Here is a 15360-nt window from a genome sequence, read left to right as displayed (position 1 = left end):
GTGCTGACATATCTTTTCATTTCTTTTGGTAAATACTTAGAGTGGAATTGCTGAGGCATGGGGCAAGTGTAGTTTTTCCTTTTAATGAAAAAAAAAACCCTGCTAAAAAGTTTTCTAAAATAGTTGTACCTTTTTTCAAGTTCTTTTGAGGCACTCATTTATTTATTTTGGAATTCAGATAAGAATGAACACATCATAGACAGTCATTGTACAAAGTAATCCAGTTATCTCAATTGCAATTAATAAACGTTTTTTCTTCCAGATAGTTAACACTTTTTCAGATCAATCTTAGTGCCACGTTATGCAAAAACTAAATTTTAAAAAACGTCTAAATAGATTAAGATTGTAGAAGCCAATTATGCTTTTCTCAGTTGGAACTATTTCAAAATAACTGTTTCAGTAATATAAATCAGATCAAGAGGAGGTGAATTTCAGTTTACTTCCTGAAATATAATTCACAAAATAAGACCTTATCTTTAAGAGGTCCTTTAAGCTGGCTTTTATTCTGCTGTGATTTCCAAACTCTCACTAGGAGGGAGAAGAAAAAACTAGCCGTATTTAAAATGTTCTGCCTTTTAATGGCCACCAGTTTTAGGTCTTCTTTATGCCATTTAGAAGTGAATCTTTTTCCCTTTGGTAACCACTTTTTTTTTTTTTTTTTCTAAAAGATGGATTCTCGCTCTGTCACCCAGGCTGGAGTGCAGTGGTGCAATCTTGGCTCACTGCAACCTCCGCCTCCCAGGTTCTAGAAATTCTCCTGCCTCAGCCTCCCGAGCAGCTAGGACTACAGGCACAGGCCACCACGCCTGGCTAATTTTTTTTTTTTTTTTTTTTTGGATTTTAGTAGGGATAGGGTTTCACCATGTTGCCCAGGCTGGTCTCGAACTCCTGAGCTCAGGCGATCCACCCACCTTGGGCTCCCAAAGTGCTAGGATTACAGGCATGAGCCACCGCGCCCAGCCGGAAACCACTTTTTTCCCACTGTTCTCACAGCTGTTGTAATAGAGCCCCAATTTCTTTCCCTGAAGAGATCCCCACTTTCCTGATGTCATGACAGTTACAGGAAATGAGATTCTCCGTTGCTGCATTTCCTTTCAGAGACAGTGCTCTCCTGGGTACCTCAGTAGCTCACATACACAAGTAGTTGCATCATGTTCCCTAGAAGCTGTAATGAAGTCTTGATAGAGTTTCAATGGTTCTGAACTATCTGTTGCTTTAATTAAATCTTTCCTATTTTTAACCATAAATAATCCAAGACTTTTCTCTTTTTGTGCAGTCTTCGACCTCAAATCCACTTTTGCAACATCATCCTATCACTTGAATAATGAGGCAAAAAGAGTCATTGACTTTGGTGAAAAACCTTCAACATTTTTTCTGACCTTATTAAACTCTTCTAAACTTTAATTAGCAGATAAATCTACGTAAGGAGCCACATCAAGATCACAGATAAGGGGAATCAAATGATTTACATGGTTACCAACAAACATTTTTTCAGTTCCACCCAAATCCTCATTCCTGATATTCCACCCAAGCGTTTTGCATTTTCTGCAATTGCTTACAAAGTTTCAGGATCATGGTCACCAGTTTCCTCTACAATTGTCCCATAAAAGTGTAGGAAGGTCTAGCTTAGTTGGGAAGAATATTAAGAGGAAAGTTCAACCTGTGCTAAGTGGAAGCTCATGAATTTCTTATTTTAATTTAGCAATCAACACTATGAGAGTTTCTTCAACTCCTGGAGCATTTTGGAAATTTGAACTTGAATATTGCAGCAATTTTCATTTTTAGTTAAAAGAAAACATTTTGATTTTGTTCTAATTTATCCTGTTCAGATTGTGGCAATTAATATGATTTTGACACTGAATTCTCTAAGGTGTTTGGACCTTTCCAAATAATGTTATTTGCCGTTCCTGTTATTATTTGCAAAGATATATGTAAATAATTATCAGATTTAATTAGTAAGAATATTTTATCAGCCAGTCATGATCCATAACAAGTATTTTTTTTTTTGAGACAGAGTCTTGCTGTCGCCCAGGCTGGAGTGCAGTGGCACGATCTCGGCTCACTGCAGGCTCCGCCCCCCGGAGTTCACACCATTCTCCTGCCTCAGCCTCCTGAGTAGCTGGGACTACAGGCGCCCGCCACCTCACCGGGCTAATTTTTTGTATTTTTTAGTAGAGACGGGGTTTCACTGTGTTAGCCAGGATGGTCTCGATCTCCTGACCTTGTGATCCGCCCGCCTCGGCCTCCCAAAGTGCTGGGATTACAGGCGTGAGCCACCGCGCCCGGCCCATAACAAGTATTTTTAAAAAGCCAGTACTCCTATAAAACCTGAAATATCTTAAAATCATAAGATAATCCTCTTTTATTTCTGTTTGGCATGTCCAACAAATCTAACTTTCTTATTTTTTAAACCATAACCATTAAAGTCATCAGATAAGATATCATTAAAATCTGAAAACATAGAATTTACAGGGACAGCCCTGTGTTCAGCATCTTTCTGCCGGTCAGTTGTGAATTCGACTTCAGCATATCATCCATCAGTGGCAACATCAATCTCTAGTGTAGTAATCTTAACATTTTCTTTGTGAAGCCTGCCAGTAATTGTTCTGTGCTCTTCTCCTTTGTTGTTTATCATCCAAATCCTGGTTGACTGAAACATCGTCATCTGAGTAGGAGTGGCAGTGTTGGCAAAATCTACATTTCCAGGCTTTACTCCATTGAATAAACCCCCCACTGTTCCTGCCCTCCTGCTTTTTTCTTTTTTCTTCTTCTTCTTCTTTGAGACAGGGTCTCTGTCACCCAGGCTGGAGTGCAGTGGTGCTATCTCAGCTCACTGCAACCTCCGCCTCCTGGGCTCAAGTGATTCTCTTGCCTCAGCCTCCCGGGTAGCTGGGACTACAGGTGTGTGCCACCATGTGCCTGGTTAATTATTGGATTTTTTTGTAGAGACGGGGTCTCGCCATGTTGCCCAGACTGGTCTCGAACTCCTCAGCTCAAGCAATTTGTCCATCTTGTCAGCCTCCCGAAGTGCCAGGATTACAGGGTGAGCCGCCACACCTGCCCCCTCTGCTATTCTTAATTCATGATCCTCTTTCACAAGTAAATTGTCAAACTCTTCAATCCTTCTGAGAAAAGTGACTGGAATTGTGGAGACTGCCACTTCATTGTAAATAGATGTTGCTTCGGAAGGCAGCCTACTCCAACTACAGCTCAATGCTGGCCTGTGCCAAGGATACACGGGTCTCAGCATCTGGAGAGTAGGTCAGCAGCCTCACAGGGACCCCGCCGATGCCGCATCCATGTTTCATTCCCTTCAACGATGTTCCAGAATTCTGGTTCTTCCACATCCTCTGCAACGTTTAGTGTCATCAGTTGTTTTAAATTTTAACCTTTTTTTGTAAGTGCATAGAACCATCTCACTGTTGTTTCAATGTGCCTTTTTTTGACACCTAATGATGTTGAACCCTTTTTCATATGTTCATTGGCCATTTTTTTTTTTTTTTTTTTGAGACGCAGTCTCACTCTGCTGCCCAGGCTGAAGTGCAGTGGTGCGATCTCAGCTCACTGCCACCTCCTCCTCCCGAGTTCAAGTGATTTTCCTGCCTCAGCCTCCCAAGTAGCTGGGATTACAGGCATGTGCCACCACGCCCAGCTAATTTTTGTATTTTTAGTAGAGACGGGGTTTCACCATGTTGGCCAGGATGGTCTCGATCTCTTGACCTCGTGAGCCACCCTCTCGAACTCCCAAAGTGCTGGGATTACAGGCATGAGCCACTGCGCCTGGCCCATTGGCCATTTTTATATCATTCTTTGTAGAGAGTCTGTTCAAGGGTTTTGCCTATTATATTGCTGGTTTTTAGGAGGTATTTATATATTCCATATAGATTCATATAGGCTATACAATTTTCTAACTGTGAGGGAAAGCCATTAGAAGGTTTGGAACAAGGCAAAGCCAGTAGTTTAGTTATGCAGAATTTGCACTGTGCAATTTTAGGGGCTGCCATTCACATTTATAGTCATCATAGGTATGTATATTTGTTACAATTTTCCTTGATATAACAGTATATATTAAGGAAGAAACAATTTTTTTTCTAATTCACTCAGAAACACCACTTGAGATAATGGTGGACCACTGCCATAGATCTTTGTAAGGATTATTTTGTCTTTTGTATGGATAATTAACTATGAGGAGGCAAGGAGAAGAGGTCATCTGAGCAGAAGGTTGAAAGTGTCAATGAGGTGTTTTGGGAAATTTTGTTGTCCTTTTTGTTTTTAGCTGTATAACATATGAGAAGAAAGAGGCAATTTAAAGTAGTAGCTATTCAGTTTCTAAAGAAAATTTAGAAGAAATATGAAGGGCCCCAATTATGCTAGATTGGAAGATGAAAATTTTTCACATCTCCTGTCTCTCTAACTGATGTAATATTCTCAAAGTAAGAGATAGCCTCAGAATCTAGATCAGATCAAGGGCAAGACTATAAACGTTTTGTTAAAATCCTTGAAAAGATTCATGGCTATGCTTGCTAGACTCTCTTAGCTTGGCAAAAAAGCTCCTGAGAATTTTAAAGGCATTGTCCTGACATGATGTCTAAAGTAGAGAGAAACCTCCCCAAAAAATGAATTGTTGGAATGGGTTTTGTCTTGTAAAACGAACTATAACCTGATAGATAATAGAAAGCCCACAAAGTTTTAAGAGAGTTGTATTATATTAGACTAAAAACATCAGAGATACTACAAAATGAAAGAGACTTCTTGGTTTCTAACTTTCTACAGGCTGCAAGTTTGCTGAGAGAGCTACTCAGCTGCCAACACAGCCATTGCTTATGAAAAAAGATGTTCCAGAGGGTAGAACCAAGACCCAGAGCAAGAAAGACCCAGATGGGGAAAAATAAGAGATGAGAAGAACCATGGGTTAGGGAACTATTCATGCTTTCAGGGATTAGAACTGGGCCCTAATCAAGAAATAGCCCCTACTGTGGAAGGTGAAATTAGCAACATGTCCGTGGCTGGAGGTAAGAATTGCTATAGACCAGTTATTCCATGATTTTCTTGTCCTTCCCCTTTTGAATAGGAGTGTTTGTAGCCAATATCCTACTACTTTTTCAACATTATATATTGTATGTATTGGAGGAGATGATGTCATTTTTGTTCAGAGGTGTCTGGATTAAGAGGAGTGGTATCAGAGAAGATGTGCTTGAGAAACTACATCCAAAGCGCCTCATCAGTATCTGGACCAGATTTATATGATGAGATCAAGAATTTTAAGCCTGATGCTCTGATTGAATGAGAATGTAGAAGGGATATGAATTACTCTGGCCTGAATTGGCTGTAGTAGATTGTTTTCAAAGATGGCTGCAACAACTCCGCATATTCTGCATGCCCCTCCTCCTATTTGGAGGCAGAATTTTTATCCCCTGTCCTGAATCTGGGATGTCCCTGTGACTTGCTTTGATCAACAAAATGTAGCAGAAGTGATGGTGTACAATTTCTGAAGCCTGGCACAGTGATATCTTGTAGCTTCTACCTCCAATCTTTTGGAACAGTTTCCTGAGGCTGCCTAGGATGAAAGAAAACATGGAGAAAAAGGCTGAGCCATTAGCCAGAGCCAACTGACAGACTTGGGAGTGGGGCCATCTTGGGGTTCACAGCTCAGCCATCCCTCCAGGTGAATGCAGCCCAGACAAAACCAGCCAATTCATAGAAGTGTGAAAAGATAATAGATTATTATTGTTTTAGGCTACTAAGTTTTTGTGTGTTTTATTACACAATAATAGATAACGAAAGCAGAGATTGATTTTGTTATAAAAAATCTTTCATCAAAGAAAACTGGCTCAGATGGCTTTACAAACACGTTCTATGATCTTTATGGAGGAATAAAACCATTCCATATGAACACTCCCTAAAATAAAAGAGGAAGGAACACTTAAAGTCTAGTTTTATGATATCAGCAAAACTGTGATGTAAATAATGAACAAGTACATTTCTTATAAGAAATAAAGCATTAGTTCACTATTCCTCATAATTATAGGTACAAATATTCCTAAGAAAATATTGAAAAATTGAATCAGGCAATATATAAAATGGAAAATATTTCAGTACCAAGTAGGATTTATTATAAGAATGCTTGGTTGTTCTAGGGGAAAAAATATTATCATCTCAATAGATGTGTAAAAATTTGAAAATCCAATGCCCACTGATGATTAAGAAATACTAAGAAAAATAGAAATAGAGAGGAATTTTATCTGGTAAAGAACATCTATAAAAATTCTACAGCTAATGGAATGCATTCTCTCTAAAATCAAAAACAAGGCAAGCATATGTGATCTTATCCCTTCTATTCAGCATTGTGTTTGAAGTCCTAGCCAGCAGTAGGTCAAGAATCAGAAACAAAGGATCAGGGAGTGGAAATGAGTAAGTACTGATTGTCAGGCCCCTGAGCCCAAGCTAAGCCATCATATCCCCTGTGACCTGCAGGTATACATCCAGATGGCCTGAAGCAACTGAAGATCCACAAAAGAAGTGAAAATGGTCAGTTCCTGCCTTAACTGTGATTCCACCATTGTGATCTGTTCCTGCCCCACCCTAACTGATTAATTGACTTTGTGAAAATACACCCTCCCTGCCCTTGCAATAATGTACTTTGTGATAGTCCCCCGCCCTTGTGAATGTACTTTGTATGATACACCCTCCCCACCCTTAAAAAGGTACTTTGTAATAACCTATCCCAAACCTATAAGAACTAATGATAATCCCATCACCCTTTGCTGACTCTCTTTTTGGATTCAGCCCACCTGCACCCAGGTGATTAAAAAGCTTTATTGCTCACACAAAGCCTGTTTGGTGGTCTCTTCACATGGACACGCATGTCACTGATTATTGATTTAGGTATTTATTTTAAAATAATGTGGCTGTTTATATTGAAATTTCCAAACTCCCACTGGAAATTTTTAAAGCAAAGGAATAGCCTGCTCAATGAATGGGAAAGCTATTTGGGGAAAGTTTAATGAGGAACAGGATGCTTACATCATTTTAAAACATCTTTTATTACAGACCACATTAATTACAAAGAGAAAAATGGGAAAACCCCATAGATCTCATTTTAATCAGGTGGTCAAAGTAATGTCATCAATGACCAGACACACAATGACACAAAGTTAATGTCATTAATCATGTACCTCCTGATATGATGCACAGAGAAGAAAAAATATCACTCAAGTAGTGCTCCTGTTCAAGATTCATAATTAAATCTAACCATGGAGAAATATTTTTTAAAAATCCAAATTAAAGGAAATTCTAAAAATTGACCTTTATTCTCCAAAAATGTCAACATCATAAAGGTTGAGGTATTAGAGTCATGACAATAATGAAATGGATCTTGGGTTGGATCTTGAATAAGAGGAAAAAATGATATAGAAGACATAAAATGTGAACATAGGCTGAATAGTAAATAGTATTGTTTTATCGATGTTAAATTTTCTAAATGTGATCAATATACAATGGTTTAAAAAAAAACTCTGCTTTTTCATTTGGATCTATGCTATCCTTCGTACTGGAAAATTATTCTTATTTTCTCCATCTATGCATTTTCTGCTGATCTTCAAATTCCTTGTAGAATTCACTCTTTTCTGAAACCTGTTCTGATGACCCTAGCCCACAGGCACGTCTCCCTCCACAGGATTCCTACAGTATTTAATGTATGTAACACACTAATATATTGACTGGTAAGTTAATGAAATAGAAGGCACAGCATATTAACAGATTGAAGAGACAGGGTTCTGTACCTGGGCATGTCTTCTGTTTAATGACATTCATTTCTACCTGTTACTTGACTCCCTTTCCTCCTTGAGACATTTCCTCCTTGAGAGATTTCCTAATCTCTGAAGAAGCAATCTACAGTAATATATATGCAAACTTCAAACCACAGCAAATATTTCTTCCAGACTTATTGTGTATATAACTACCTCTCCTACAAAAAGTTTATACTTATCTTTTAGAGCGTGGTGAACAGTATACCAGAAATATATCAGATATACATTATTTGCTTCAGAAGGCACAGGAGACTTTCACTGAGTATGAACAGTGAATGAAGAGACACTAAGGTTGTGTGTCTCTGCTCATCACAAATAAGCAATTCAGTAAATTGCTTCTACTTTAAATGGACAATTGACCAATCTTCATCCCATAGCCTTCTAGCAAAAAACTATCAAAGAATTAGAGTGCTATATCTTAAGTATAAGCAACCACTTAGTTCAGTGCCCATCCTTCCCCACCCCCACCATCTTTGCATTTCATAAGAAAACAAAACAAAGCAATGGAGTCCTAATAAAACTAAATTAATCACCGAAGGGTATACAATTACAGGGAAAAAATGGCTCTAGAGTCCAGGTCTCATAACTTCTGGGGTTTTTTTATTTTCTTTGCATATCAGCCTCTCTGATTTTACTCTTAAATACAGAAACTACATTATTTGGGTTATAGCAACTACTGTAGTAGTAGGAGTACTTTACTTCTGCACATATAATGATAACAAGGAAAGGTGGAAGGCCTGCTGTTTCCCAATTGCTTTGAATGAAGTAACAATTTTAACCCTGAAGATAAGAAAATGTCCTATTTAGCCTTTTTTTTTTTTTTTTTTAATTTTACCACTTGTTTCTTCCAAGGACACCAGATAAAGGAGAACTAATAAGCATAAATGGTCCTGGGGACTCTAGGACAAGGGCTTGGACAAAAGGCAACAGTACCAAATAAGTTCAGTTTACTCTCCATCACACAAAACATTCCTTCAGGCTTACTCTAGCCTTGTGCATAACACTGGACTAAAAATAGACCCAATGTTTATCCTGGAACATTGTTTAGTTTACTATTGTTAAATTCTCCAGGCAAAGTGTTTTTCCTAGGAGATTACTTCTGGGGATCACAAAAGCTAAGGTTCTCCTGGGTTACTCCTGCAAAACATACTGCTCTCCTAGTCCCTCCTAACATGATCACAAACTCTTGTCTTTTTCCAATACACAAATTTAACAAGCCAGCTGTCATTTCCATGCCTCTGTTTTCTTGCCTGTAAAATGGGAATAATAACTGCTCTGGTTATTTCATGGGTTTTGTGCAGCTCTAAGTACATAAATGTGTGCAAATGCACAGGATTATTATAGTTGTCAGAGTCTGCCAAGAGGTAATGTTTTTCACTTTTTTATTGCAATTTAATATTTAAAAAAGAGAAAAATGTGGGAAAAGTTTCTCTAAATGTCATCTTTGTACTTTTAGCCTGTCCCTCTGGTCTCCCATAGCTTCTGACATGCATGCAGTTTCTCTCACTCCACCTCCACTCTGCTGTATTGGCCAGAGAATGGAGCCTGACTTGACTTTGCCAGTCAGACAAATGTCAATCACTTGTGCAAAGTCCATTTAAAGTCTAGTGTTGCCATCTTATAATCAATAATGGGAAAAGTGACTACAAATGGGATTGAATTTTTTGTAATGTGTCTTTGTGGATTTTTTTAAAAGGACATCTGATTAACATATCCTGTTATGCCTCTTATGTGGCACATAGAAACTTGTTACAAATAATCAGACAACTGTCTTAAGAGGACCCTATTCTAACTAGTCAATGTAGTATGCACTTCTTTTTATATAAATCCAATATGCTCTGAGTTCCTGAAGGTTAATCATCAGGTGTTATAAATCTTTTATCCTTTACAGAGTTAATTAATGGTAAAAGTAATTTAGTGGCAGAATAGTATCACTGAATGAATTGTCATCAGATACTGAACTTTAGACAGCTTTTAAAAGTAGTACAAGAAAGGCATGAGTTGACACAGCCTTCATTAATAGTCAGGTATGGCCAAGGTGTAAGTAGAGTCAATAAAGATGAAACTGAGTTAAACAAATCAGCCTATGTGGACTAAATCCACCAAAAGCTTAGTATCCTACAACTAAGGTAACCACCCAGAGACAAAGTAATAATAGCTCCTATTGATGTTGTTAGCATTATCACTATAACATTTTTTCTTTTTTTGGCCTGGCTAATAGGAGAGAAAATAGGATTGAAACAAATATTGACTGTATACCTGCTATGTTCCCTGCTCTCCTTTCAATGTTCACAAAAATCTTATGAGGTAGAGAGGGAAATTATGGTTATGTTAATATGAAGTACAAAGATCTCTTTTCCATGTCTTCAACCCAGGTCTTTTGACTCCCAGATCAAAATTTTGAATTTTATCTCTAATTATAAACATCTCCTCTCTCAATGCTTTTGATTAAGAAATGTCACGAATTCACAATCAATGGTGAAAGCCATCAGTTTGATGGAGTATTATGACCTTAATTTACAGAGGAATAAATTCAAGTAAAAAGAGATGAAGAGAGGCTTGTTTCTAATCAGCCAAAAATTAGATGCAAAGCCCAGATTTATTTTATTTATATAATTCACTCATGTAGTTATTAATTTGGTAAATATTTGTTAATGACCTACTATGAGCCAGGTATCTGGAGGATGCTGGGAATCTAGAAATGAATAAAAGGAATGGAAATCTCTGTCCTTAGGGAACCCAAATGTTAGTAAGAGTAATGAGACAATAAAGCAGGAAGGACATAAGGAGAGTATTGTGTATGTGTTGAAATTTTAATTAGAACCATAGGAAAAGTCTCACTGAAAAGCCAATATTTGAGTAAAAGTCTGAAGGAGGTGAGAGAGACAGCCATGTCACTATCTGAGGAGAGCATTCCAGGGAAATGGAACTGCAAGGGCAAATGCCCTGAATTACAGCAAAGAAACCAGTGTTGTGAGGACAGAGTGAGAGGAAGGGGAGTAGAAGACAGAGTCAGAGAGGTAGCAGTCATTGGACCTAGGGATGGAGGGAACATATGTCAGTCTTGAGACCTTGAATGTTACTACTTCAACTTTGCCTGATGATATCATCATATCATGGTTTGGCTCTGTGTCCCCAGCCACATCTCATCTTGAATTGTAATAATCCCCACAAGTCAAGGGCAGGACCAGGTGGAGGTAATTGGATCACAGGGGAGGCTTCCCCCATGCTGTTCTCATGATAATGAGTAAGTCTCAAGAGATCTGATGGTTCAATAAGTGTTTGGCATTTCCCCTGCTTGCACTCATTCTCTCCCCTGCCGCCCTGTGAAGAGATGCCTTCCACCATGATTGTAAGTTTCCTGAGGCCTCCCCAGCGATATGAAACTGTGTGTCAATTAAACCTCTTTCCTTTATATATTATGCAGTCTTGGGCAGTTTTTTTATAGTGGCATGAGAATGGACTAGTACAGTAAATTGGTACCTGTAGAATGGGGCACTGCTGTAAAGATACTAAAATATCTGGAAATGACTTTGGAACAGGTAACAGGCAGAGGTTGGAACAGTTTGGAGGACTCAGAAGAAGACAGGAAGATGTGGGAAAATTTGGAACTTCCTGGAAACTTGTTGAATGGTTTTGACCAAAATGCTGATAGTGATGTGGACAATAAGGTCCAGGCTGAGGTGGTCTCACATGGAGATGAGGAACTTCTTGGGAACGGGGGCAAAGGTGGCTCTTGCTATGCTTTAGTAAAGAGACTGGTGGCATTTTGCCCTTGCCCTAGATATCTGTGGAACTTTGAACTTGAAACAGATGATTTAGGGTATCTGGTGGAAGAAATTTCTAAGTGGCAAAGCATTGAAGAGGAAGTAGAGGATGAAAGTTTGGAAAATTTGCAGCCTGATGATGCAATAGAAAAGAAAAACCCATTTTCTGGGGAGAAATTAAAGCCTGCTGCAGAAATTTACATAAGTAATCAGGAGCCAAATGTTAATCACCAAGACAATGGGGAAAAGGTGTCCAGGGCATGTCAGAGACTTTCACAGCAGCCCCTTCCATCACAGGCCCAGAGGCCTAGGAGGGAAAATGGTGTCCTGGGCTGTGTCCAGGGCCCCCTTGCTGTGTGCAGCCTTGGGACTTGGTGCCCTGCATCCCAGCCACTCCAACCACAGCTAAAAGGGGTCAGAGTACAGCTCAGTCCCTTGCTTCAGAGGGTGAAAGCCCCAAGCCTTGGCAGCTTCCATGTGGTGTTAGGCCTATTGATGCACAGAAGTCAAGAATTGAGGTTTGAACCTCCACCTAGATTTCAGAGCATGTGTGGAAATTCCTGGATGTACAGGCAGAAGCCTGCTGCAGGGGCAGAGCCATCATGGAGAACCTCTGCTATGGCAGTGAGGATGGGAAATGCGGGGTTGCAGACCCCACACAGAGTCCCCACAGGGGGACTGCCTAGTAGAGCTGTGAGAAGAGGGCCACCATCCTCCAGATCCCAGGCCCCAGAATGGTAGATCCACCAATAGCTTGCACTGTGCACCTAGAAAACCTGCAGGCATTCAATGCCCCCCTGTGAAAGCATCCTGGAGCAGGGCTGTACCTTGCATGGCCACAGGGATGGAGCTGCCCAAGGTTGTGGGAGCTCACCTCTTGCATCAGTGTGACCTGGATGTGAGACATACAGTCAAAGGAGATCATTTTAGAACTTTAAGTTTTAATGACTGCCCTATTGGATTTCGGACTTACATGGGGGCTGTAGCCTCTTTGTTTCGGCCTATTTCTCTCATTTGGAATGGGAACATTTACCCAATGCCTGTACCCCCGTTGTATCTTAGAATTAAATAACTTGCTTTTGATTTTACAGGCTCATAAGTGGAAGGGACTTGCCTTGTCTCAGATGAGACTTTGGACTTGGACTTTTGAGTGAATGCTAGAATGAGTTAAGACTTTGGGGGACTGTTGGAAGGGCATGATTATGTTTTGAAATGTGAGGACATGAGATTTGGGAGGAGTGGGGGTGGAATGATATGGTTTGGCTATGTGTCCCCACCCAATTTTCACCTTGAATTGTAATAATCCCCGTGTTTTAAGGATGGGACAAGGTAGAGGTAATTGAATCATGGGGGTGGTTTCCCCCATGCTGTTCTCGCAATAATGAGTAAGTCTCACAAGATCTGATGGTTGTATAAGCATCTGGCATTCCCTGCCTTGCACTCATTCTCTCTCCTGCCACCCTGTGAAGAGGTGCCTTATGCTATGATTATGAGTTTCCTGATGCCGCCCCAACCATGCGGAACTATGAGTCAATTAAACCTTTTTTCTTAATAAATTACTCACTCTTGTGTATTTCTTCACAGAAGCAAGAGAACAGCAAATACACCTTATATTCAGCAAGATGGAAAGCCATCAGTATGTTTTGAGCAAAGATGTGACCATACTGTGACTTAGCTCTTCCCTTAACATGATCACTCTGATGAGTGTATTAAGAATAGACTAATAAAGACAAGTGTGTAGGAATGGCAAACATTTAAGAGGCTAAATCATTAACTCAAGTGAAAGATGGTGATATCTTGGGCCATGCTATCAAGCATTGGAGGTTGTGAGAGTATTTTCTTCTAATTGTCACTTAGGACTATCAATCCTCTTATTTTGTTATATCACTTTTAAAAATGCCCAACGTTTAGAATGATAATCCTTAAAAACTGAAGTGGATGAGAAATGCAAAACAACTTTTGGTCTTTAAGGGTACTTAAGGAGTAAAGAAGTTAAGCACAGGTAAAAATAAAATGCTAATTCCTTGAAACCCTTTTTTCCCACTGGATATAATAGCAATCATCTCCAAAGACTCACACATCACATAAAACTTAGCCCTATTTGTATTTGTGCTTCTATTTTTGATTAGAAAAGATAATTCTCTAGTTAGTTCTTCTTTGTACCCATAGTTGGCATTTGCTTTATGAACAAAGTCAAGTTCTGGCATATTCTTTGTCTAATATATTAAGCATACTTATTAGGGTGGTGGTGCATCTCAAAAACCACAATAGATCTATGGAACAGGTTTGTTTTTCAGAGGTCTTGGTCCCAGTCCCAACATGCCGTTTTTTGGAGACCAGAGACTCTAGCATCAGTTGAGCAGTGCTTCCTCCTCAAAGGTATGGGCTACAGGTCCATGGAGCCACTCATTCAAACTTTTAAGTTTAACTCCAACCGGATCCCTTCATTCCCCCAACTCTAGAGGTGATAGCTGCTTCCTGCAGTTTCTACCCTAGTGATAATTTTATGTTTAGTTTTAAGCATTTAAATGTACCCAGTGAACAATTTTTATACCTAATTAACAGTTTTTCATATTAAATCCTTTCTCTTAAAATTACTTGTGATTTTGACCTCTGGCCAGGTGCGGTGGCTCATGCCTATAATTCCAGCACTTTGGGAGGCCAAGGTGGGCGGATCACCTGAGGTTGGGAGTTTGAGACCAGCCTGACCAACATGGAGAAACTCCATCTTGACTAAAAATACAAAATTAGCCAGGCGTAGTGGCTCACGCCTGTAATTCTAGCTACTTGAGAGGCTGAGGCAGGAGAATCCTTTGAACCTGGGAGGTGGAGGTTGCAGTGAGCCGAGATTGCACCATTGCACTCCACCCTGGGCAATAAGAGCCAAAATCCATCTCAAAAAAAAAAATTACTTGTGATTTTGACCTCCTAACTGAATTGAATCCGAAATTGGAATCAATATTGTCTCAGGAAATAGTCCTTTGAAGATGGAATTTTGGCATTGGTTTGGTAATTCCTTGGACTTAAATTCAGTGCTGAGATTCTGGCCTTGGGAAATTAGATGCTGGTAATTTATGAAATGCAGTGGTATCATAGTCAAATTATTATTTGTGATTGATTAGACTGGTGTGTCTAGTGCAGCAAGTGCCTCAGGGTACCAAGTGTCTCATACACTTAACTCTATGGCAGTTACATAATAATAAGTCCTGCAAGGACTGTGATATGTGAGAGTGTGTGTGGGGTGGGCAAAGGGTATGGGTGGGTGTATTCTAGCACTTCAAGAGAATGACAAACTCAGATGTTGAAACACTAAGCTTGAATCATGGTTAGAGAGCCCTAAAAAAGCCTCTAATTTTGCAGCCAGAAGGTCAATATTTTCAAAACCAAACACAAGATTTAATTCTATAGGTTGCAGAAGTGTCATAGCCTCCCCAAGTTTCTCATGTGAAACTTTGAGCCCCCATAGATCCATTAGGAAGTAACGGATTCATGAGGATGGGTAAATCTGGATGGACTCAGCTATCTCAGCATATTGAAACCTGACTCACTGTGACTCTTTGACAGTGGGAACAGTCTTCCCTTTTGTATCTGAGGAAGCTAGTCTTCTCTTCCTTGAATAACTTTTAATAACCTTAATTAGATGCTCGTTATACTCAAAACTCACCCCAATGGAAACTATGAAACATAGAGGAAAAAAACATAGGGGAAACAATTCATTATTTTGATCAAAGCAAGGATTTTTTTAACAAGACTTCAAAAGCATAGGCAACAAAAGTAAGAATAGA

General features: G+C 39.4%; 1 protein-coding gene and 1 pseudogene across 1 annotated transcript in view; one reads left to right on the top strand and one right to left on the bottom strand.

Moving 5' to 3' along the window:
* Nucleotides 1-15360, top strand: part of RGS5 (regulator of G protein signaling 5) — a 183164-nt gene that overhangs the window by 85141 nt on the left and 82663 nt on the right. The window lies entirely within an intron of this gene.
* LOC134734499 (CCA tRNA nucleotidyltransferase 1, mitochondrial-like) lies at nt 592-3250 on the bottom strand (annotated as a pseudogene).

Source organism: Symphalangus syndactylus, chromosome 12 (assembly GCF_028878055.3).
Source record: "Symphalangus syndactylus isolate Jambi chromosome 12, NHGRI_mSymSyn1-v2.1_pri, whole genome shotgun sequence".
In the NCBI taxonomy this organism is placed as follows: Eukaryota; Metazoa; Chordata; class Mammalia; order Primates; family Hylobatidae; genus Symphalangus; species Symphalangus syndactylus.
The sequence above is the reverse complement of the archived record's forward strand: the minus strand, read 5'-3'. Positions and strand labels throughout refer to the sequence as shown.